This window comes from Pundamilia nyererei, unplaced genomic scaffold (genome assembly GCF_000239375.1).
Source record: "Pundamilia nyererei isolate P.nyererei 1_Seehausen unplaced genomic scaffold, PunNye1.0 scaffold00092, whole genome shotgun sequence".
In the NCBI taxonomy this organism is placed as follows: domain Eukaryota; kingdom Metazoa; phylum Chordata; class Actinopteri; order Cichliformes; family Cichlidae; genus Pundamilia; species Pundamilia nyererei.
The window spans coordinates 354,435-379,455 of NW_005187493.1; the positions used below are offsets into that span (position 1 = coordinate 354,435).

General features: G+C 43.4%; 1 protein-coding gene across 2 annotated transcripts in view; it reads right to left on the bottom strand.

The window, feature by feature from the left end:
- foxp4 (forkhead box P4) overlaps positions 1 to 25,021 on the bottom strand; it is an 87,969-nt gene that overhangs the window by 57,562 nt on the left and 5,386 nt on the right. The window lies entirely within an intron of this gene.

Below are 25,021 nucleotides of genomic sequence, written 5' to 3' on the forward strand. Positions count from 1 at the left end.
AGGAACTTTGTAAAACCGGACCGGTTTCACTTTCTGCGAATGCATGTGTGTTTGTGCGAGACGGGGGAGAGATTTGTGTACGGCGTGTATTTATGTGTGCATCTGTGTTTACAGCAGCTTAGTGAGATAATAAGTCTTTATCATGTTATGCCTCATGTGGGAATATTTCCTGCACTCCCAGAACGCCTGTTCTGTTTCCTCCGCCTTGCATCAGCTCACAGGAACGCTGCTTATTAGGCAAAGAACTGAGGGAATAAGAGTGGGAGGGAGAGTGAGTGGAGGAGGGAGGGGGTAAGGGGGAAAAAATGTCTGTACCAGTATCTACACTCCATCATCTATCTACTTTCATCTGACTCTTGAATTATCTCTCCTGCTCTCTTCATGCCGTCTTTCTCCCTCTGGTTATGCCTGGCAACTAGTGGCAGGTTCAACCCTGGAAAACATTAAAGTTTTCACCCTGAAATAGAACCCACATAGGGTATGTCTATGATCTCTGATAGTTCAATCAATATTTGTGAGCAAGTGAGACCGTCTTCTGAAGACAGTATCTGAGGAGCCACAGCTCTAACCTGTTTTGTAATCAGGAATCTCAATTCAGAGTTGACAAAGAGTGGCTCTGTGGATGCACAAAATATCTGGTTAACTGTTACAACTGCGAGGACTTTACTTCATTACAAATGACAGTCTCGGAGGAAGGAAAGGGAATCGCAGTCGTTATTGTCACTCTGTCCAGAGAACGTCCTATTTACTGTCACTGGGGAAAGCTAAAGGATTTGTCTCCTGAAAACATTACAAAGAGCCTAAGCTGCTCTACATTTGCGCTTTGACAAGGACAGGAACACTGTCATGCAAAGACAGATCATGATTTAGTAAACACTTACACGCCCATATTCTCACACTCTCACCCAACAAGCTGTCAGACTCCGGTGCTAAATAAACTGTGACACTATCCCCGAGGGAATCTGATTTAACCCCAAACGCCAGAACAAATCCAACTATCAGATCTGGCCACTTATGTCTTCATAAATCCATTTGTTGGTTAATGAGTGAGAAACACAACCCGAAACACTGAGCAAATTGTACTTATCTGCCACAATGACATACTCTGCTGTTGGGTGTAAAACAATAGAAAGAAATGAAAAGCAATAAGTAGATATATTTGCTTTAATAAATAAAGCAGTGACTATTGGAGGAGTTCTACAACATCTTGCTATCAAAGCACCTAACGCTTTACCTTTTTACACAAGCAAATGACTATTTAACCAATGAGGCTACCGTGTGCGTGTCAGCACATGCTTAGCAGACTTGTTAAGAACAGTCACTCTAAAGTCAGTTAAACTAATTACTGTCAACAGAGCATGCATTGTTGTGAAGCATATTCATAGTGCTAACTATATTTGCCTTATTTCACTGCTTATTAACAAAATGTTACCTGTCAAGACACCGAATTGCTTTGTTGCATTCAGTTTAATCCAAAAATATTCACCTAGCCTCTGTGGATGTTTCAGAGATCTTAAGCTGTCTTCTCCTTCTATCCTTGAGAAGAAAGCGAAAGAAGAGAATGAGAGGAAGAGGAATAGGAGGGATATCTGTGTGGCATTTCTGTGCTGACGTGTATTAGTTTCAATAAAAAAAAAAGAATGAGGTCAAAGGTGAAGTGAGGAAATAACACACTACATTCACACACAGGCACAAAAGAAAAACAAAAAAACGTGTGCGCATAAACCAGACATATACCAGCCAGGTAGACTTCAGCAGAGAGCTAAAGCTAGCAGCTGCTAGCAGCACTGCTCCGGGCTACTTTGGCTGTCAGCCAGCGCTAACAGGTTGGCTAACAGCAAAAGGGCTAATGCTAGATGTCTGCGGCTGCCCTGGCCCTGCTCCAGTGCTAACAGGTGAACTCCATTATCCCAGACAGATAGTCAGTCAGATGTGGGCCAATATCTACTACCGGCTGGCTGGCTGACTGACTGGCTTCAAAGAGCATCATCAACCCAGAAAGAGGAGCTAGCAGCACTGGCCTGTACTCTGACCTCCACTGTGCTGTGCAGCTGGCTAATGAAGAAGCCGGTGCTTTTGTTAGGGAGTGGAGAGAAGAAGAGAGGGGGCTCAGAGTGCAGATGATAAGAAAATCCCTCACTATGAAAACACGAGGAGTTTTTCTATACTTCTGCAGGACTGTCTGCCATATGGTGTTTAGTTTGGGTAAGCATTTAATAGCACTTTTGCGTGTGCATGTGTCTCTGCACATGCATGTGCGCCTTTCTGTGTACTGTTGTAGAGTATGTATGCTAACTTGCAGTATGCTTTTTGCCTCTTCTATCTATTGTGCACGTCTATGTTTGCATGCTGTGTGAATTGTGTGTCTTCTTGCCCTCCTGCAGTTCTCAGAAGACAAAGTCCCTGTTTACAGAGCCCATAAAGATTAGCCTCCCTCGGTCAGGTGGGTTCTGGAGCCATAGGTAAACACACAGCACATTCCGCACCGATGAGATCGCTCCGTATGTGTGTATGACCGGGGCAAACATACACTCCTGCCTTCACCTCGACCCTTCTTTTAGAGTGCAGTAAGTGATTTACCAGCTTGGAGACTGCTGTCTGTTCACAATACTGGAAACAAAGATACACACATACATAAACGCACCACACACACAAATATTTGTAGAAAGCATGGGCTTCATGCACACCTCATTTATCTCAGCCTAAGATCACGGGTTGTACATTCCTAAAGAGGTAAAACTTGTGCACGTGCATGTTCATGTGCCCATTTGCCAGTTGAAAATCACCCCGTGATCATGAAGGTACAAAATCCCAGATTTTACCTTCATCTCTTCCCTCTGTCTTGAGAGGTAATGGAGGCTGAGGGTCAGGCTAATACGGTTCACACAAATATTACTCAGATTGTACTTAACATGGTGGAACAGAGGTGAAGAGGGCGGTGGAGGAATGCAGGGCAAGGAAAGGAGCTTTTTTGAAAAAGGCGATGTGCCTTTATTTGGATCTGAAACCAGCTAGAGCGCCGCGGAGCAATTAGCAGCTCTGTCCTACGAGAGCTCTTTATTAGAATGACCTTCACTGTGAAGGGGGAGGGAGGGGTGAGGGGTGCAGAGAGGGACAAAGAAAGAGAGAGGCAGAGAAATTTTTTTGAGGAATACGGATGAAGGGTGTCAGCTGGGACACAGTCACATGGCATGAAGGTGAAACAGATGAGTAAACTGAGACGTAAGTACCCATATGGAAAAGATATATATAAATCTTATAAAGTTTGTATCTGTCTTGTGTGAAACTTGTATGAAAAGCATATAAGAGTGAAAACAGATATAAGATCCCTTGAAAAATTATATAATGAAACTTGTATGTTTTGGATACTTCCTAAAACAATATATGAAAGTAATGAGAAAGTGGCCACTTTCATGAGTAAATCATGTAAGCCCTATATGATTTATATATGATTTACTCATGAAAGTGGCCACTTTCATGACTAATCACATATAAGTTTTTACTATTTCTTTTCCATATGGGTATGTTGAAATTTACATATTTGGGCCACAGAAGTGACACGCAAACAATATGCGATGTGGTCAGTGTGACCTAATATGCAACCCTTAATGTTAGAATTCAAATGCACACATTCTAACACAATTTCAGTCTTCAGTCGTTTCAAATTTGATAAGACAAATATGCCCGTACATTCGTGTGCGTGTGTGTGTGTAAAAAGTGGAATTTCATTTGCTTACTATGTAGAAAAACCTGACACCGATATCCTCCACTTTCACTGAATAAATTACCAAGTACCTAATTTCAATCAAATGGGACGTTTTATGTTTTATGGCGTGAAAAGGCAAAATTGTGGAGGAAACAGAAAGAGGAAGCGTGACGCGTACGTGTGTCGTAGTAGCCTTTAGGTGAGGCGAAATTTCATTTACGATCAAAAATTTGCATTGAAAGGAAGATAAAGTGAAAAGATTTAATATTAGCGTAAAATGGGGGAAGAGCAACCTACAATAATAAAGGGTTATGATGGATTATTCGAAGAAAAAAAATAGTGGTGTATAAAATATAAATAAATAAATATCAAAGTGGACATGATATAATTTTGTACATCGGCTTTCAAGTCGGGCACTTTGCATTTCCTAGTTAATTAATAGATTGGATCGGAACGAGTTTAATCAAATATAATTGAATAAGTCCACAGTAAAAACAGGCCAGACTTTAAAGGAGACATGCAGAGAAAATGATAGCATGTCCAGTTTTCAAATTAATTGGATTTTAGTACTTTTGAACTTGGTCCAAGCTGCTACAGACTAAATTAACTCACATTCTATCCAAAAGTGCTAAAACAAGATGATATCCCTGAGCATTCAGAGCACTCACACAACTTCTTGTGCCCCCCCCCTTTTTAGAAAATAAAAATAAAAACCAACAGTGCTGCAAACCAATGAAAGTCTGTAATGTATTGCATGTTATTGTTAGTTTTTCTGTTCTTCTCGCTCTTTTCTCCTCACTTTTGTCTTACAGGCCACAACTAAAATATTAATCATTTCTCAGGCAGTTCTCATTGTATTAAAAAATGTCTCCTTTATAATTTATCAGAGAAAGAAAAATCTTTGTTATAGTGACAAGCATGCTAATTAATAGAAGTAGAAGGAACACTGAGAGAAGTAATACTAATTTGGTACATGCTAATATTAATAGAATAATTTATGGCACAGTATAAATAAATTAATAGAGTAATTCGTTTGAAAAGGGGATGCCTTCAATTCAATTTAGGAGAAAAGAGTAAAAAAAAAGAAGTCTGCCTCTTGGACAAGGACATTAATAGCTGTGCTCTATCACCAGAACAGAAAAGGAAGAGACAAAACTAAACACGCACAGTTCACTTTTAAAACGCATCAATATTTCAGTCAGCTGATGAAAATTGGATGAGCAACACTTGTATTTGCTGCCTTGTTATTTTCATTTGCTGTTTAAGGACTTTTGGAGTTGTGCAGAATCTGCAAAAGGCATCTACATGCATTTAATTGCCCCCCCCCCCCATTTTTTTTCTTTAAATGAACTCTTCTCATTGGCTTTATGTAAACTAACAGCTGTGTGCCAGGCAGTGGGCAAGAGACGCAGGGAAATAGAGGGAGTAACAAAGACTGAGAGTGAGTGAAGTGGACTGGGTCATTACCATCCTTATTACTCCTCATTAAAATACACCCATCACAAAGACATTCTTCTGAGTGTGTGTGTGTGTGTGTTGCGCGTGCGGGCCTACGTGTGCGCCCGCACGCCGCCGTGACCGAGCATACACGCGTGCACGCTCGTTTCTGGCGCTCCTGATGTGCACGTGTGCGTTCGTATGCAAAAGTGACAAAAAAAGAACAATATAATTGGAGAAATGTACGCAGTAATAATAGGTATTCACAAAATGATAATTCATATTAAACAGGGTGCACAAAGTCAGCCTCATTTGCATGTTTTAGATTATATGCATTTCAAAAGTAATTTCCGCAGGGCATATGAATGACATTAATTCCCGGGCGGGTTCTGCTATAGACCTCAAACTATCAAACACTCAAACATTTAACAGATGAAAAAAAAGAGGGAGCTAGTGCCTTGGCAGGGGAGATTTCAAGGTTAAAGTGTTTGAATGTGAATTTTTAAACTTCTGTCTTGGTTTGTTTAAAGTTGCTCTAAAGCTAGACTAAGAATTCCATTAATTCGGAGACTTTGGGTTTTTTTTTTGCTACTCAGCTGTATGCGCGCATAAGTGTGTGTTGGGTGCGTGGGTATGTGTGTGTTTCCTGTAACAACCCGAGAAAGACACCTTCCCTCCTAATCCACCACCATTTCCTCAGCAATAAGCCAGAATTGGTCTGACTCACTTTGTGAGTCATGTGCTTTTTTTCACTCCAGAGGCAGAGTAGCACGATCCAACAGAGAGAAAGAAAGTCAGAGCTGCGATAGCCCACATCAACTGACCCCGACCAATGAGGGGGGTGATGAAATGGATGAGAAGAAGGATGTGGCGAGGGAGGGGATAGGGACAATGGGAAGAGCAGGGAGCAGGACAGGGAGACAGAGGGTTCCCTCTCCTCATCTGCTCATGCCGAGAGGAAGACCCCGGGGCAGGAAACAGGCTGGATGAATGTGTGATTCCAGTGGAAAACTCTGGATGCCACGGACAGCATTCTTCTCTTATTAGGGAATCTGGTCTGCAGCCACATTATAGCGCTTGTCTCATTACTGCCTATGAGCATTTCTATCAGACACACTCACTGGGCGCGCACACACAGAAACACACACCATCAAGATGTTCCCCACCTGTTATTCTCACAATGTCTTGGCGAACACACAAAGTCATAACTCGGGAAGAGGGGAAAAGAGTAAAAGGAAGAAAAAAAACGAAAGCGTGTAGGAAAAAAAAAGAAAGCTAAAGGGCTCAGCATGTCTGTGTCTTGTTTGTGGTTTGTCTTCATCTGTAAACAGAGCTGCTGCTGTGAGTATGTTAGCATGTCATTATCTCATTAAGAATTGAGGGCTTCTGTGCGAAGGATTCTACTGTTTTGTTTGTGAGCGTTCAGCGACTGATGTTGTACAAACACAACAACCGCAAAACACACATATCCTACAGTGCAGACACACGGGGACGCGAGGAGACGGTGGCAAAGACTCGCATATAAAAACACACGTAAACACGGCTCCCGTCAATGTGTCTCAATCTGGAAATGTGCAGATTTTAAAGAAATAAAAAAGAGGGGCCAATTTGCGGTGCACTATGACTAGAAAGACTTCATAGAGTAAAGAGGAGGGGGTACATCTAGGGTCAATAAAAGTGAGCTAATTGGGGCCTGGGAAACATGTTTGTTTTTTTCACTTGTTCTTCCCCCCCCTTCTTTCTTTCTTTTCCCTCCAGCCAGTCACGGCAGATCCGTTAATCTGAGAAGGACGAGTGGAGAAAGCAAAGAGGATTACATTCAATAAGACATTAAATGTTGCTCACACATGCACGTATGCGGACCGATTTAACATGCCATAAGGCAGCCGTAGGGTGTATGTATTGACCAAGATCTGTCTGTCTTAACCGATGACCAACGGGATGCAGGGCTCTCCGCTGGTCCACTCTGCTTCATCAATACTCCGCTGCTCAGTCTATTCAGCAGCAAAGAGCTTTCCTACGGCTGCAGTTCAACACAGGATCAATGTTATGAGCAATGCAGACAAACTGCTGCTAAACAGATCGGCCCCTGCCTCGAAAGGCCCGCCACAGGACCAGCTCCCCCTATGCTTAGATCGTTCCACTAATGGAGCTCTCCGCCGGGGCCCCCAAGGGCCCCTAACCACTAAACAGGCCCCCAGGGAATCATCCCCCCCTTCTCTCCCTCCTGTCATCTCCAAATCCCTCAATCATTTCTCCATCCGCATGGTTGTATTGACCTACACCTCTTTAATCAGGACCGCTTACTTGTCCTTCTGCGAAACTGTGTGTTCGCACTCAAATGTGGAGTCTATGTATTTCAACTGCTGAGAGGAAAAGTCAAGCATGACTGTTTCAGGAAGTGAAAAAGAAGGGGGAGGGAAAAATCCCTCTCTCTCTCACTCACTCTCCCCCTTGAATGTTTCTGGGATCCCTCGCTACATGACTCCCGACTAGTCATTCTCCTGCATTTGTCTTCTGTAATAACACTGAAAATAGCAAGAGATGAAAAAAAGAGCAATGGAAAGAACCTGCATATTTGTCATTTCCGATTGTTTACCTTTTTCACGGCAAATTGACTTTTACATCTCCTGTTACTGGAAGCTCTCTGGGCTCGACTGCCAGGGCTGTCTGGCTCTGGCCTCGGCTGCCAAGCCCGTCTCTGGGCTTTATGACCTGGCTCTAGGGAGGACTTTTAAGGCTTTCAACTCACAAGTCATTCCAGTGATACAATACTGCTTTTGTCCTGACCACCTTTGTTGTTTTCTTTCTGTCTCTGCTGCCTCTCACTCTCTCTTTGGCTCCTTCACTTTTCATCTCTCATTCCCAAATCCTTTTTGTTTTTTCACCCGAGTGTTAGTCACAAAGGCTGGGGCCTGTATCTTGCCCGTTCCTGTTTGTTTGCAGAAAAAAGTGGACTTGTTGCATCATGACTGGTTGACTATCAAACAGAAAGGATGTGCTTTAGAAAACACACATTAAAGCCCTCCAGCTGACTTTTAAGGCTTGCTGTGGGGTGAGCCTGGTCGAAGCAGCTAGAGTTTCCCTGTGGTGGCTAGGCGGTGCGCTGTGGTTCGGATCTTCCTGGATTCTGGTAGGACTGAGGTTTGCCTGCAGGGACCTCCAAGTGAGCCAGGCAGCAGGCCTGAGCTAAACTAGGGCCAGAGCCAGGAATAGTCCTGAGAGCAGAGGACATGGCTAATGGTGTGTTTGTAAGGGCAAACCCAAACAAACAACCTGCAGTTTGAATTGAAGGACCGAGCAGGGCTCAGGCCAGATGCTGCGGAATAGGAGAAACACACACAAACAGATGCAAACGCACACAGAGGCGATGGCTGAAATAGACATGCGGCAAAAGAAGTGCACCATGTGCTTCCAGGCTGAAGTCATGGCATTAGCCTCGGCACTGCGCGCACGCACACACACACAGACCTCTGTGTGTGTTTTGTGTGTTACTCATGCAAACTGAGGTCCTACAATTTCTTTCCATATTCACACTAATGAGAGAAAGCGGCCAGAAGATCTCCTCTGTAATTACTCCCCAAGGAGCAAGGATTCAGCAATGACCATAGCGCATCAACAAATGCACACTCATACACTCACACACACACATCATCCAAATATACAGCATGCTGAAACATCTGAAACAGCATGTGGCTGGCATTTAAATATGTTCACCTGTTGGGTACAGGAGCATTTGTGAGACTGAGCGAGGCAGAAACACCAGTAATACCATCGTATCATTAACGAAGGACATCTGCTAATTAGAACGCCGCCGAACAGGTAATTGTGTGTGAGGCTGCGTATGTGCATGTGTGCACGCCGTAAAGGGCATTTTGTAAACAAACGTTAACACCATTCACCTCGCAATTAGACCCTTATCACCGTCGCCTACGCAGAGTAGCTGAACTCGGTCCAATCTGTCGTGATGGCAAATCTGCATGGAGCCATAAAAAGGGTAGTCCTGCAGGAGATGAGGCTGCGTGCTGGAGCACGTGCTTATGCCAGGGAGAGAGAGGAGCAGAAGATGGGCTCTACATGAGGTCGGTTTTTTGATGAAATCATTCTTTTTCCTACTTTTTTGAGCCTTTAATTCAGCAGCTTTGAACAACTTTGATAGTTCAATAGTCAAAACACACTGTTTTACACCATAGTTAAAAACCTGCTCGCGCTCAGACAAAGAAGCAGAGGTATACAACAGAATCATTTTGTCTGTCTGAGAGTGAAGAGTTGAGAAAGGAGCCTTTGAGGCGCACACGCACACACGCTGCCTGCCCAGTGTTTGCGGTGGCGGAGCACAGCTGGTAACATCTGGATGTATTTTGTAAGTGTTTACATTTCCAAAATGCAGAAAAACTACACAGAAAGAGAGAAAGAAGAGAGATGGAATTCTGAAAAACACTACAGGTGCCAGAAGAGTAATAAAATAGGAGAGCAAGTCCCAAACGAAGATTGTTTAAAATCTATCATGCTGGAGTCACACACACACACACACACACACACACACACACACACACACACACACACACACACACAACCGTTGGCCTGTTGTAGTTATTGCCATAATCTTAGTCCAACAATAACTGACATCTGGTGCACTAATTGGCAGACTGCAGCTTCTCCATCTGAGTTTTAACCCATCAGACTTCCCGTACTGCAGCAGCTCAAATGAAAACTGAGACTTGCACACCAGTTTCTCTATATGCACCGCGTCTCTGCTGCTCACCAGCTGACAACCAGTCTTACACACTCGCCGGCACACACCACAAACCAGTTTTCTCCAACACACACACACACACGCGCGCACAACACAACAGCTGCATTTCCATTTTACTTCCCCTAAATGACGAAAACACAAAAACAGTTGGACTTCATACAGTTTAATCAAACCTGACATCGAGAACAGCTCTGCGAGATGACGTCAACAATCAAGACAAACGCACACACGCACAGAGAGAGAGAGAGAGAGAGAGAGAGCAAATAGGATGTAATTTCAGTGATTGGGTGTAATTTACCAGTGTAAGTTGAAACCAGAGAGGGCAACTAGAGTGATCCTTGGAGGATCAAAAACAAACCATACATACCGGGGTGGGGCGCAATGCACACACACACACCCACACAAGCATACCCTCTAGGTATGCTCGTCTCGCAGTGACTCATGTTCTTTTGGATAGAAAAGGGCCCGGGGTGTGTGAGATGTTACAAAATGGCACTGTGCTCGGATTTGCAAGAAATTAGTATTTCAATCTGTCCCACGGAAAGCTGTCCTTGGGATCGTTGTAATCCGCTCAGGTATGCCACTTTCCCATGGCCCACCCTAACCTCCACACACACACACACACACACACACACACACACACACACACACACACACAGGGGAGATTATTAAAGCGACCTCGTGGCACATGGAGGTTTCTGATGGATTTAACATCAAGAATGATTGTTAACTTTTAGGACTAAAAAGACTTGGAGTGACTCCTGAGAAAAACTGAGCTCTTAGCCAGACACATGGATCACATGACAACTGGGCCGCAATAGCAGCTGCAGCAGGGACCCCTGGGAAAACGGCGCAGTGCCATCTCTCAGATCGCACAGACTCAGCAGCCAGGCAGTAATGACGCTGTGCAGATATATCATATTTAGGTATGAATATACCATTCATGTGCAAAACGCTGAAGCGGATTTTGCTGTGAATATGAACATCACAGTCAAGTGGTTTTAAAAAAAAAAAAAAAAAGAAGAAGAAGATAATCACCGTGAAATAAATTAAACCTATTAAGAGGAACGTATGCTCAAGGTGACAGAAGAAATTAATTTGGCTCAACTATTGAGACCCATACCTCCACCCCACTATAGGATTTCAACCAAACTAATTATCACGCTCCACTTTCAGAAATAATAAGGAAAGTACTTAATAGGTTAGGATTCACCCCTGCATTCATATGTCCATTTAACATCCCTGCTTTCATGCCCACACACTCTTGCCTTAATGCAATTTCACATCCATGATTTAAAATAGGGGAAAGAATTATATTTCAAGTGGTGTCAGGATTAGAATATACAAGCAGTGATATTAAAATACTGTACGGCCTTCTGTGTGTGTGTGTGTGTGTGTGTGCTGAGCCTTTCTGAGTGGCTGAAGTGGAGGTAAAGATGTTAAATAATGTTTTTGTCACAGTTTAACACGACGGAGGAATTCTAATAAAACCACAGATCTCTGATTAGTCTTCTTTCGCTGTATATTAATTTTTACCCTCTCTGCTTAATGCTGGCTAGGAGTTAAATTTTTAAACAGAGCACAGATATGAAAAAGACCCCCAAGTGGGTGCTCCTGCGCCAGCAATAGAAGTCTGTTTATCTAGTCAGCCATTCGCTCCATTTATAACAACATCCAAATGCAACTATTGTTTCATTCCAGTCGTTAAAATTGAAATCTTTTTTTGTTGTTTTTTTGTTTTATCCTCCTACGTACACACCACAGAATTAGCATTTTAACACCCCCCCATGAAATAACTCAAAATGCACATTAAACCACTTTTGCTAATTAAGTTCAGCAAAAACTAACTAAATAAAACGATCAAGTCCTCATAGAAGGTTTTTATCAAAATTACACTTTTTTACATAACTTTAAATGAAATTAAACTTTAAATGAGGGTTTTAATCGAGCCCTCTTTTACCAAAACACTTCTGTTCTTTGCCGGCGTGATATGCCTCTGTGCCACTGCGTCTCTGTACCTTTTGTGCCACGTTAAAGCTAACAGGCTGCTAGTCAGTGAGGGCAAAGAAGTCTATATCCCGTTGAAGTCTGAGTGGATTACTGATCTATATGTCAGTTCAGTACAACACGAATCCACAGGCTACGCTACACGTGTACACAGAACCAGCATGACCTGTCCAAGTGGATCAGCTGAGCTTCTGTCAGAAACATCAAGGAAATAAACAAATAATTTAAGAATAAAAAGAGACAGAGAGAGAGAGTCTGTTATTTCTGCAGTTTTGTATTAAACTCTAATGGAGGTGGTGGAGAAAAGGGAAAGAGGAGTTCACATTATCTAAGAGAATTCCAATTAACACTCTCCCCCTCAGTAATTAGCTACTAAAATAGCGAGCGAACAAGCCCAACATCTCAACCCTGACGCCACCGCACTGCCTAATTAATTCCCAAATCAGGAGCATCTGATTCAGAAAATAATCTGATAGGGTAGATGACAGACAGGCCAGTCAGAATAAAACATGAGTAATAGTGTTCAAGAGTAAATAAAATGCACATATATATATATATATATATATATAGATATATATAGATAGATAGATAGAGTGATATATAGATACATTGATTGATATATATATAGATAGATAGATATATAGATAGATAGATAGTTTTTAAAAGCTGCCAGCTCTCAGGCTTAACCGTTTTATTCCTTGTCATTTGAACTGCATTCACGTGCTACTTTTCTTTTAGGCCCATTAAAGTGTCTTTATTTTAGAATAGAAAAAATGCTGTCAGACAAAAGCAAATACCATTACCTCAATGAGGGAAAAAAGTGTTAAATTAGTGAGATAAAAGAAGAGCTGTAGGATAAAAGAAGCTGCTTACTGAGCAATCAAGGTTGAGCAGAACGAGTGAAGAAAAGCTGCGGCAGATATCTTTTAGCAGTCTGCCGCTCATTTGCTCCCTCACTGGTCAGTTCTTCCACTGTTTAACGCAAACAGATGGGGCCTTTTCTCACTCTTTTTCCAGAGCCCTGTCTTTTTAACGGTGGCTTCTTGGCCTTGGCAGTAACGTCAGCGCAGCGACTATTAAAACAGCATGTGGCCCAGACTGCTATACATGCACGGGCGCGAGGCCTCTGCACTTTTTTGGGGTGAACTTTTAACCTTTTTCAATTAGGTGAAATCTGGAGCATGGAGGTTAGGGTATGCCTAAAGGCAGTGTCCACACATGCAACAGCTATGAGATAAAGCTTATCAGAGGTGGGTATCAGCGTGAGCGATATTAAGATATCATCTATCTGCAGCTGCTATCAGTTTAGTGCTGATGGATAACAAAGCAGCAATAAACGCAATCAGACAACAACTTATGTGGCCATAATGTGGGCTGCAAACCTGTCTCTAAAAGCACCAACCCTAATTCTTCTGTGTTTCAATATGCATAGCATATGGAGGCCTGTTTCAGTTAGACACACATGCTCTCTCTCTCTCACACACACACACACGGCTTGTGGAAAATGCTGCACCACTAAGAGTAACTTTTAATATGCCGAGATACCCATCAATTAGTGATTTCTGCAGCCGACAAATACCCTCACTCACACACACACACAAACTAAATCGCACACACGTAGACGTAGTGGCACATTATAAAAACATGCTGTCACATGCTGATCTGTATCTGGACAAGTCAAACTGCGATAAAGTCACTCCACAACTACAGCAATCGATGGAAGTAATTTATTTACCTCACTAAGCAATTTCTGCTCTGTCTTTGGATGGAGGGAGGAAGCGAGAGAGAGAGAGAGACAGAGGGAGATTTGGCAAGCCTATGTGAGTGGTGTGTAAATTAATCTAGCGGCAGTGAGATCCAGAGCCATGTATAAGTCCATAAAACAAGAGGAGGTTAAAGCAGCTCACATCACACACACACACACACACATATACATCAGGCAAAGGTCCAACCCCAAAAACCACTTCTTCCAGAGAGAGACGAGATGTGAAACGTCATCTCTGTTCCATTAATGTGATGTGCTATCCCTAGATGCCACTAAAAAAAAGAGAAAGAAAGAAAGAAAAAGAGGGAAAAAGAACAGTTAAGAGTTTCTCTTCCTTTTTCTTTCTTTCTTGCTTTCTCTCCATTCAAAACCAACGCGCTCTGGAGAGAGGCCTGTCCATGGTCCTTGACTTTAACTCAGTGAAATAAAAGGCACTTAACTAAGCCTCAATGATCGATACAAACACTGCTGCTGCCTGGTTTTTCCACACACACACGTACACACGCATGCGGACACACACTTATCCCACCTCCTCAGATGCTCATGCATATGCATGTCCATAGTGATTTATGCATCCTGGCGGGGATGCGAGCCTATCTGAGAGCAAGGCCAACACACAGGTCAGCTCATTTGTAAATCAGTTGCCTATTTATGGGTGTGTATGTGTTAGTGTTTCCGTGTATATCTGTGGATGTTTGTGCCTATAAATCTGCGAGTGTGTGTGTTATGGTAGAGGTCAGCTTTGGAAACAGGCTCATAATCACTGCAGCGCCTTCATTCATTATATTTATTGAATTCTTTCCAGCTTCTGCTCTTGGCGCGTGTAAATCATACAAGTTCAACACTACGGGTTGCAGTGCATTCACAGTGTGTGTGTGCACGCGCGTGTTTATATGGCTTCCAAGTCCTGTCCACTGAGTGCTGACTACTTCTACCAACCAGCGCTCTGACCCTGCACTTTTCAGAAGAAAGTCACCGAACTTTGTGACCTCTGTGTCTATTGTTCCCAGGGAAGGTTGGAGAAAAGCCTTCAGAAGAAACACCTTCCATCAGAGTGGCTACCAGTTACTGGCATTGTCTCTAATGTCCTGGATGAGCTCTAGTTGTTCACCAATTTACATAATTTCCTTAGGGATTAAAGTATTCTGATGTCCTATGCACTGGATTATGGGTAAAAATTAAGATTATGAGACAATAATATCTAGGGATAAACATATGTAGCATAATCTGAGACTATAGCCCTGTCTGCACACAAAGTGAACAAAGTGTGCGTTTTTCTTTGTGGGACTCTTGTGGTGTTTCTCCACCCTCCTCCACCTCCTCTGAACAACAGATTTGGGCTTAGAGGGCAGCTGCTTGTCCCCCCTTCCCTAAAACCCCACTATGTTACTCCCCTTGAAACCCTTCCACACCGTCTCGATTCCCAACAAAAGCCCAGGAGGAAGCCTGTTGTTTTCAACTTGTTTTTGACACAACTATGAATGGAAAAGTTCAAACTGTTCACACACACACACACACACACACACACACACACACACAAAAAAAAATCTGCATTTTATTTTGTCCAATATTTTCCTGTATCGTTACTCAGCACAAGTTTCCAGAGCCTTTAAAACACAACAAAGCAAAGAATAAAAACAGCCACGTGGCCTGTTTGTTTATCCATCTGCGGAGCCGCTCCTTGCCCTTTCCTTTCTGCTTTTTGTACGTTGTCAACAACAGGCAACCATGTACCAGAAATAAACCCTGCATTAGACAAACTGGCAACAAGGGTTTGTAACAACACACACCGCAATATAAAAAGAGCCATTAGAAAATACATGACTATATATATTTAAAAGAGGTAAACATTGCAAGCTATTGCAACACAAACACAAAAAAATGACACCAGGGGAAATACTATCGAGACAAATCCACTCAAACACACTCAACCAGTGTCTTGTGGCACGTGTAAATGAGCTCACGGAGATGTTTCAGTGGAGCGAACGCTACTGTACGTGCGTGTCCAGTTACGTAAGACGGCGAGGCCTAACCTCTATGTTCGAGTGTGTCTGAGTGTTTGTTTGTGTGCGAGTAAGTATTTTTGTGTGTGGAGGGTGGTGGGGGGCTGTGTGTAACTGGAGCCAAACTGTAAGCCATATGCCGCTCTGCCTTTGGTCCCACCCCCTTACCAGTCATGCACAACAACACACAGACAAGCACGCACACACACACACACACGCTTGCCCCCACATAAACACACTTGCATGTACACACGTGGGCTTCTCTGCATGAAAAAAGAAAGGCCCTCCACTTCATTAGGAAAGTAAACACAAGTGCTGTCTGAAGTGGCTAATTAGAGACTAATTACTCCCTGCTCGTTACTAATGCAAATTAGATTATGCTGCTTAACTTCGTCGTGTCCACAACGCTGCTGTTAATTGAGGCCTTTTGAAATTAAATTACCCGCTAATTAGCATATCAAAACCATTAATTCTCAGCAAGGCGGGGGAAAAAAACAACAACAAATGCCAAGTTTTGCTAATGAGTTTTGCTAATTGAATATGTACGCTCAATACAGGGGCTTGTGCCAGGAATACCTATTCAGCTGATCAGCACGCTCGTGCCTCCGTGTGTGTGTCTGGATGTGTGGGTGCGTAAGCAGCCAGACAGAAACACCATGCATCATAAGAGCAGCATATAATTAAAGGAACCATTCCATCTCTCCAAACGCTTTGTCAATATTTCCCTCTGAACGCATGACTCCACTGATGTTCAGCATGCAGGGAGCGAGGGATATAGCAGAGACGCAGAGAGAGGAGTACGAGAGGGGATGGATATTCATCTCATGAGAGGCAAAAGAGCCACTGAATGTGGAGTGTGTGTGTGTGTGTGTGTGTGTGCTGCAGTGGCATGTGAGCACGGTTTGCGTTTGTCCAAGCTGTAAGCCGTCTTTGAAGTAAAGAACTCTGTCTCTCTGATGCTCTCCCAAAGCCCCAGACCCCCTGCCAGCTCTATCTCTGTGCTTCCCCCCGGCCACCTCCCTTTCTTTAACTGGCCCCTCTTCACCTCTGCTACAGTACCTGTCCAATTAGGGAAACACACACACACATACATGTGCACACAAATGGATACACGCAAACACTTTATGGCCACTAGCAGGTGAACAGCGTAACCTTTCCTTCACTTGAAAAAGCTGCATCTGTTTTTTTCCCCTCTCTCTCCAAATTAAATAGATGATTTCAAACTTTGCGGATTAGGCATGGTGTGCATATTCATGGGCGCGCCTACCTGCCTGCCTATGAATAAGAGAGGCTACACACGGAGAAGCCAGGAGCTATTAGCTACTTTAATCTGCTGACGAAATAAAAGAATCCCACATCTAAAGATCCATCTCAGCTTTACATGTAAAACGAGCTGAAATAATGTCATTCTGAGCAACTCGCCTTTCCTTTTCCTAAATATCTATCCAATCAGGGTGCGTGAAAAGCCCCATTCAGGTTGGCCCTTATAAAAGTTTCATCTTATTACACTTTCCAACTCTCTTTTCATTATCCCTATAATGGCAGATGAAAAAAAAAATGAATGGTAAAATTGAGAGGTAGCCATACAAAAAAATTAAATAACCATGATAATTAGATGTAAAGATATTATAATTCCTTTAACAGGATGCATAGAAACTGCTGCTCGACAATATTTGCCCTAATTGCTAGAATTATCATATTAACCAGTTACCATTTGGGTAAGTTGATTAAAAAATTGATTATTCGTCTATTTCTTTTAGGAGTTTCTTAATCAAAATCTAACATCCTTGAAAAATTAATTTGAAGCCGTTTCTTATCAGTTAATTAAATCGGGTTGGAAGTCATTTTTTCTGTGCGGCATGATTAGAACGGTTCTGTTCTCTTCTGTTCAGACACCATGACGTTAGAGGGGGAACTTTTCACTGTCTCATCAAACATTCACAACCACAAGAATAGGACTTCTTTGAAGGGCCCGTCGCCTTTTTTTTCCCCCTACCAAACCTCTGCCTTTCTGATAAATTGTGCTATACCCAATAGATCTTTCTTTCTCGTTAACACATTCTCATTAACGGACAGAGAAAGCGAAAGGAAAAGGGGAGGGGAAGAGAAAAGGAGAGTGCCGGGGAGAGACAGAGGGGAGCGGGCGGGTGGGTGTGGATGCTGAAGGGGGGGGGGAGGGGGGGATAGAGAAAAAAAAAGAGGTGAAAAAAACAGGGCAGAAAAATCTAAATCAATAGCAGAGATAAAGTCAAAGAGAGAAATGAATACACTGACAGATTTTTAGTGCACACTGATGAAAATTAAATAGTGTAAAGACAACAATGAAATGTTGCCTGGGTGACAGCCTTGAGGTGGCCTGAGCTGAGACTAAACAACTAAGGCAGGAGCTAAGACAACACCTGCTTTTCCTAAAGGAAAAAAAAAAGAAAAGAAAACCTCTATCCAACCATGCTCACTTTAAGTCAATAAATTTGAGAAATCCAGGTGTCAGTTTTGACATTTTTGTAAGACAGATAAAAAAAAAAAGAAGGAGAAAATGCTACAAAGTGAATGGTAGTAAAAAAATGATTTAGTGATACCTAGAACAGATTTCACTTCAGTTTTTTTTTTTTTTTTTAATTCAGATGTGCAGCTTAAAAAATACACATCGGAGGTTGACGTCACTTCAGAAAACTAGTTTTCTATTTCCAGAAGAAGACTAATTATGAAGCTCTGCCCCTGGGAAAGAAAAGCCCCTCTTGAAGGAGAGAGCGAGAGAGGAGAGAGAGAGTCCATTCAGGGCTGGTATCGGTGGAATATAAGTTTGTCTCTCTCTACTTCAGAAAGCAGCAGAGCAGAACGGAACAGATACAGCGGGCTCCTCTCATCTGTCCATCCCAGACTCCTCGGGGAGGTATGGGAGGATTGGAGAAGGGTAGAGGGGTGGAGGGGGTGAGGGGTGGTCAAAAGGAGAATTAAAAGGAGAATCAGTGAGGATACGGAGCAGTGTGGTGAGTCTCTCTGATTGGATGATGAATTGAATGATTATTAGAGCCTGGCTAGTAAAGTTGCACGAAAAAAGAAAAAAAAAACTCAGTTCATCAGCCAATCAGCCAATCAACCAGCTCCCTCATCAACCAATCAAACCCCCACCCAGGGGGGAAATGGTAGAGGTGTGGGTGTTCGTTTTTCTTCTTCTTCTTTTTACCATCTGCCTCTCTCACCATATTTTTCTCTCTTTTTTCCCCTGTTACAACACATTACACTGTCTTTGGTACAGCTGCCCTCATCTTTCTCTGTGGGAGACGCAGAATTCTCAAAGCCACAATTACCGCACAGAACTATCAATTTCCCCTTCAATTAACCCTGTGGGAAGAGAGGGGACAAAGGAGCGGACGGAGAGGGAAGAGAAGGGGATGAGAAATTCAAATTTGGGATGAAGAGGACCTCCTCCCACTATGGTCCCCCTCAACACACACACACACACACACATACACCTCGACAACCCCTGATGGTGCAGTCACGTGATTGGGCTGGGAAACTAGAGATCTACGCCTCCTCGGGATGAACTTGACCCCGCGACTGGAGGTCAAACAAGTTACTAACAGCACAGGACCCCTATCCTCATTACCAGTAAATAGTCCCAGCCAGTGCTCTAACAAATCAGAGTGTATGTTAATAACCAGCGCCCAGTCCACAGCACAGATCTGTCAAGAAAATTAAATAAGACAAAAATAAGGGAAAAGATAGACGGAAGTCAGGCGGAGTAGGAAGAAAGAGAATATAAGGAAAGAGAGGGGAGGGTGAAAAGGAAAGAGGAAAAAATGGGGAGGGATTAGGAGGGGGCGTGAGTCAATGGTTGTGTTTCTTAGATCAGCGACTAAGGGCCTGTGCCCCATAACAACGGACAACTGTGATGGCATGCCCGCTCTCTGTGCTCTGCTCCCCTTTCCTTGTCTTTGCATTTTCGCGTCCCTTCCCACCTCCTCCTCCTCCACCACCTCCACCGTCTCTCTCTCTCTCTCTCGCTGAGCGAACCCCTGGGGGAGCTGCTCAAACCAAACCCAGCCTTCAGCAAAGTTTCGCAGGCAAACTTTTCACAAAGCCCCCAGAAGCCGTACGCCTGCCTGACACCACAAAGCATGCCAGGGTTTCATTGCCACTCACCCTCCCTCCTGTCCTCGTTTTTGTACTTTAGTCCTTCGTTCCTCCCTCAGTCCCCTCCCTCGTTTATGCTAACTACTTTCCGAGGCTAATGCGCTGTTCCTGACTGACCTTTAGACAATGGAAACCTGCAGCAGCAGAAGTTACCGATTAGGGCTACAGGTTGCATACGGCAGCACTGACCTTCAGCGGGAAAAATCGGCCTTGTGGCATCTGCTAATCTCACAACCCTACGGCTACTATTCAACCTCTTAATCTTGGACGAAAAAAAAATATTCTAGTGTTCACTCCAGTTCTTAATAAAAAAACACATCATTCTGGAAATAATAAAGGCAAAATACAAAGCAGAAATCTATTTTTTTCTCCTCTATGTTGTTTTTGTCAGAGAATCATTTCTAAGGTCTGTGTATCTTTACAGTGCGAGGGACAACCTTTTGTCCAGGGACAAGTAGGTGGGCTGACAAAACAATACAATATTTTTTAACAATCCCAAAACGGACTGAATAAAATTTTCAGATGTATTTCAACACACCGACATAATCCATTCAAAGAGTAGAAGCACAGTTGAATAAGTTTGAATAAGCTAAAAATGATGTGTGCCGTTTTTTTAAAAATATAGAATAAAGTAATAGTTGCCTGACTTTCTTGCATAAACTTCCATAAAATGTTTCTTTTAAAAAAATAGATGTAAAAAATAAAAGAAGAAAAGAAAGACACGGGTTATTATAGCTGTTTTTCTGTAACGTTTTAAATTTGTTGTAAAAGCATTTTAGTCATTTTGAAAAATTCTCACTCACACGCTTGTCATTTCAGTAATCCGGAATAAATTATAGCTATTGAAAAGGGGCCCGAGCAGAGGTAGCAAATGTTGGAGTTAAACTGTGATGACATCTTGGATGTAATGAAGAGGCTGAGGGAACACAGAGCTGTGATAATTAGACACCGGGCTTGACAAGGAGAGGAGGAGAGTACCGGAGAGGGAGAGTGCAGATGGGGGGGGGGGGGTAAAAAAAAACAAAAAAACCCCACATGAACAGGAGAAAGTGCAACACAATAAGAGGCAAGAAGGAGAGAAGACAGACAGCAAGTGTTGAGTCCTTCACACTGAGCGACTATTGGAGCTCCAACAGGGAAAAGAACACTTTTCGACCAACCATGGACCCGAAGAGAAGGCAGCCCTAGCAAATGCAGGCACGCATGCTGAGTATACGCGAGTGCCCTTCTGAGTGAAGCAAACCTGATAGATTTGTATAACAGCCTGTTTAAAACACACACACACACACACACACACACACACACACACACACACACACACACACACACACACACACACACACACACACACACAAAAGCAGAGCAGAAGAAATTGACTGTTTACTGCAATCTCTATATATTTTTAGAAAAAAGACCTGATTAAATGTTCTTCTTTTTTTTTAATGAGAGACACACGTGTGTCTCATTAAAAGTCAACCGAAACTGTCTGTGAAGGCGGAAAAAGTGTCTGTGTTTAAACATTGTGTTGTCCCTTTGTAGATACAGCGAAACAGTGAGAATGTGACAGAAGTGTATTCGAATGATGTATTCTTCTTTTAATCCAAGAAAATATGATTTTAATTAATTTTTTAAAGCCTAAACTAAAGCTTCTCTCTGTTTTTCATTTTAAATCTGAAGTCGATGTACTGAGCTGGAAGAAGAAAAAAAACTACGGCACATGTAAATTCTTTTTTTTTTTAAAGTGTAGGTGCATTTTGTTAAAACAAAAAGACCCAACTTCTTCCAACCAGTATCACGTTTCCTGCTTTTCCACTTGTGTTTGCACCTTGTTTTTTTCTCATCGCTCTTTGCTGTCTTCCTCCCCCCTCCAGACAGTTAACGCTGCTTCACAGGCCAGCGGCTCACAACGCAAACACACCCACCTACATGCTCTTCGTTCCCTCTCCTCAGGAACATGAGAGCGGGCTCTAATTCACAGGCTGGTAAAGCTGTGGTGGACAGCAGCCTTGATCTGGCAGGATTAGGCTACTTTTATTTCCCCGAGAGGGAAGGAGAGGTGGAGGGAGGTGAGTGTGCATGTGTGGGGTGTGCTCAAATCCTCCTACAAATGTCAGACAATGACCGGTGACCAGGAGCCACAGAGACACACACACACACACATGTGCACATACTCAAACTCACACATTCATAAACACTCCTGAGAAGGCCCAATGTGACACCCAGAAAAGAGACTCATCACTCTCCGTCTCATCAGTCTGAGGAAGACGAGATGTGGGGGCAAGAAGGGAGCAAAGGAGGAGAAGAAGGAGGAGGAGTGAGCCCGGGGATCGAAGGAGGGAGTAAAAGACAGAGGCAGCGAGGATGGGTGGGGGTGGCGGCAGTGGTGGGGGGATTACACAATTATTCAGATAACAGCTGGGAATAATCTAGTGGCAGATGTCTCTCGGTCAACAATGCCCACCACACACAGGCTTGCATGTGTATGCGCACTAACAGAGTTTCAATGCTCAGCAAGCAGCCAAAGGGTGGAAGAAAAAAAAAAAAAAAACGGCCGCTAGTGAAGCTCCAGAAGCTACTCAAGCACACAGCTCGCACAATCTGCCCGGAAAAGTTTTTTTGTTTTTTTCCTTAATTTTAAATCGGTCTTCAGTGCAGATGAAACAGCCTATAAAAATAACGAGAGGTAGCATCGTTATCCGTTAAACACGTTTTGAAAAAACATGTCGGAAAAGTAACGACCTGTTTGCTTTTCTTTCCCTTGGCGAGCTGTCTGAAAAACAAAGCCCGAAACTTGATGAATTCTGGGAGAGAGCCAGAGAAAGGGAGAGAGAATGGGGTGGAGGGTCACCCACTGACTGACAGTTAATTGCAGTTGGATGTGCACGCTTACATGCAGAGAAAATAAGGGTACGCACATGCGGACCACAACTGTGTCCTTTGCATCTATAAGCAATCCCCCATGTAGCGAACCTCTAGCAGTAGCTGTCATCCCCTCCTCTGCCTCTCACTATCTGAAAGCCCACCACAAAAGCCAGAGTCCGCACCCCACTGGGCAAAGCCTGCATAGTCTTCTTCACCTTCAGACCAAAGCAAAAAGTAAGCAGAGTGAAGCAAGAAGTTAAGAGAGAGAGTTGGCATTTGTTGGCCAAATCGTCTTTTTTTCCCCCCTATTTTACATTTTTAAAAATCTCTTTCAGAAGTTTTAAGGAAGTAAAATCAAATCTGTGCGTGAAGTTTAGAAAAGGGAAGGAAGGGGCGGCCCAGTCAAGTGGTGAGAGGCGCCGTCAATCCGTCAACCCAGGCAGCCTATTGTGATTTGGTTTAACACTGGTTAACAGCTCGTCCTGTCAGGGGATGGATCATCCCACGGCGCCTCACATGCTAATAGCTTAAGTAGGCATCCCATGTCCCCCGGAACTAATACCACAAATACTAATACCATAAAAGAGGAGTGCATGCCAGCGATCCAGCCTTACTTTCGCCTGGGTTAGCCAACATCCCGATACTTTACGGATTTGAAATATAATGAGACGCGTTTGAATGGTTATTACCTCCCTGGACCAGGATGGAAAACAACAGGGACAAGGGAAAACTGCTGCAGTGCTTATTTCCTGTCATCGTGTGTTAATCCACAGTCGTTATTGTTGAGGTAATTCAAAGAATCTGATGCAAATCACAAAAGCTAATAAAAAAAAAGGTAAAATGCATCACACTAGCGCTAGATCTGAAAAAAAGAAATTATAATGTCGAAAGTAAGTAATAAGTAAAGATTTTAGGAGGGTTTTTTTGTAGGTAATACTTTATGGACTGCGCGCTACTCTGGTGTGAATCTTAGCGTTTCATCAGAGCGTTCACTCATCCGCTCGGCAGATTATACCGCCACAGCACCACGGACAAACGAGCACTCAAGTGCTGTTTAATGCGTCTCTACAGTCAGAGCATTTATGAAATGTGCAAAAATGTGTGTGCGCGCATCTATATGATCCTGAGTCTTGTGCTTCACAGCTGTCACCTACCCTTCACAGCCATCCTTTCAATACACATTAAAGCAGTGCTGCAGAAAGTTTAGTCACATTGTTGCTCTGAGTGAAGCTTTCCACTGCTCCGCTCCCTCGGTTACCCGCTCGATTGACGGCTGCCCTGTCAGTTTGTCGCAGTGCTTTAGAAAACACCAACAGCTCTCTGATGAAGTGCTTACAAAAGGTCATAGGGTGGAGGCGATGGAGAGGAGGGGAGCCGACTACTGAGAGAGCGAGGCAGGGGAAAAGGAAAAGGGAGACGGGATAGAGTGAAGGAAAATCTATAACACAAATACAGCTGTCAGAAGCAATGCAGAGTTAGCGGGGGATGCAACCACTGATTTTTTTTTCTCTTTATGAAGATGCTCCGCATGAACACAATAGCGTTCTCTGAGGGCAATTTTTTTTCTGCTTACACTGACCATCTCAAGTGCTCCACCTGATCAGTGCCACTGACGCCACGATCTTCTGAGATCCTCCCTCTCTGTCTCTGAAATCAAACCTGATAGCGTCACAACTGCCTTACTTCGCGATCTGCTTTCAGTCCTTCGAGCTCCACAGCCACGGCCCTCTCCTTCAGCTCCAACTCTCTGCTTCACATGGCCTCAGGTGCCAAGCGCACTCTGGAGAGGCTGATCTAATGCTTCCTCAGCTATAATAACCCATGCCTATAACCCTCGCGCCGCTGTTTCCTTCACTTCGCAGAGGCTTTCTCTCATATTTTCTATCTCTCTCTCCACACCCCACCACCCTCACTCCCCGCCCATAGGAAACAGTCGCTTCCTCTCTGAGATTTCGGGTCACTCCTTCCCACATCAATCAGCTGTTAATGGGCCGGCGCTCTGTGGAGCTTTAGGAACATCTCCGGAGCCAGCCTGCATCCTAGTCATCCCAAACACAAATAGAAAAACGTATGAAACGTCTCATCATAAATGCACTGACATGTTAATGACCACAGGCTAAACCACCGTGTCAGACAAAATGATTACCTTATCATTCACCGCGGGGGAAAGAGCGCCTAAATTTTAGAGAGGAATCCGGCTCGGCTGTCACCACATAAGCAGTGACAGCTCTTTCAAAAGCCACAAAAGGCAAAGGAAAAAGCAAACAAACAACATCATCTCTCCTGCACAGCTGCTCAACTTGCTAAAGCATCTTCCTTCTTTTCTTTTTACTTTTCCTGAAACTTCA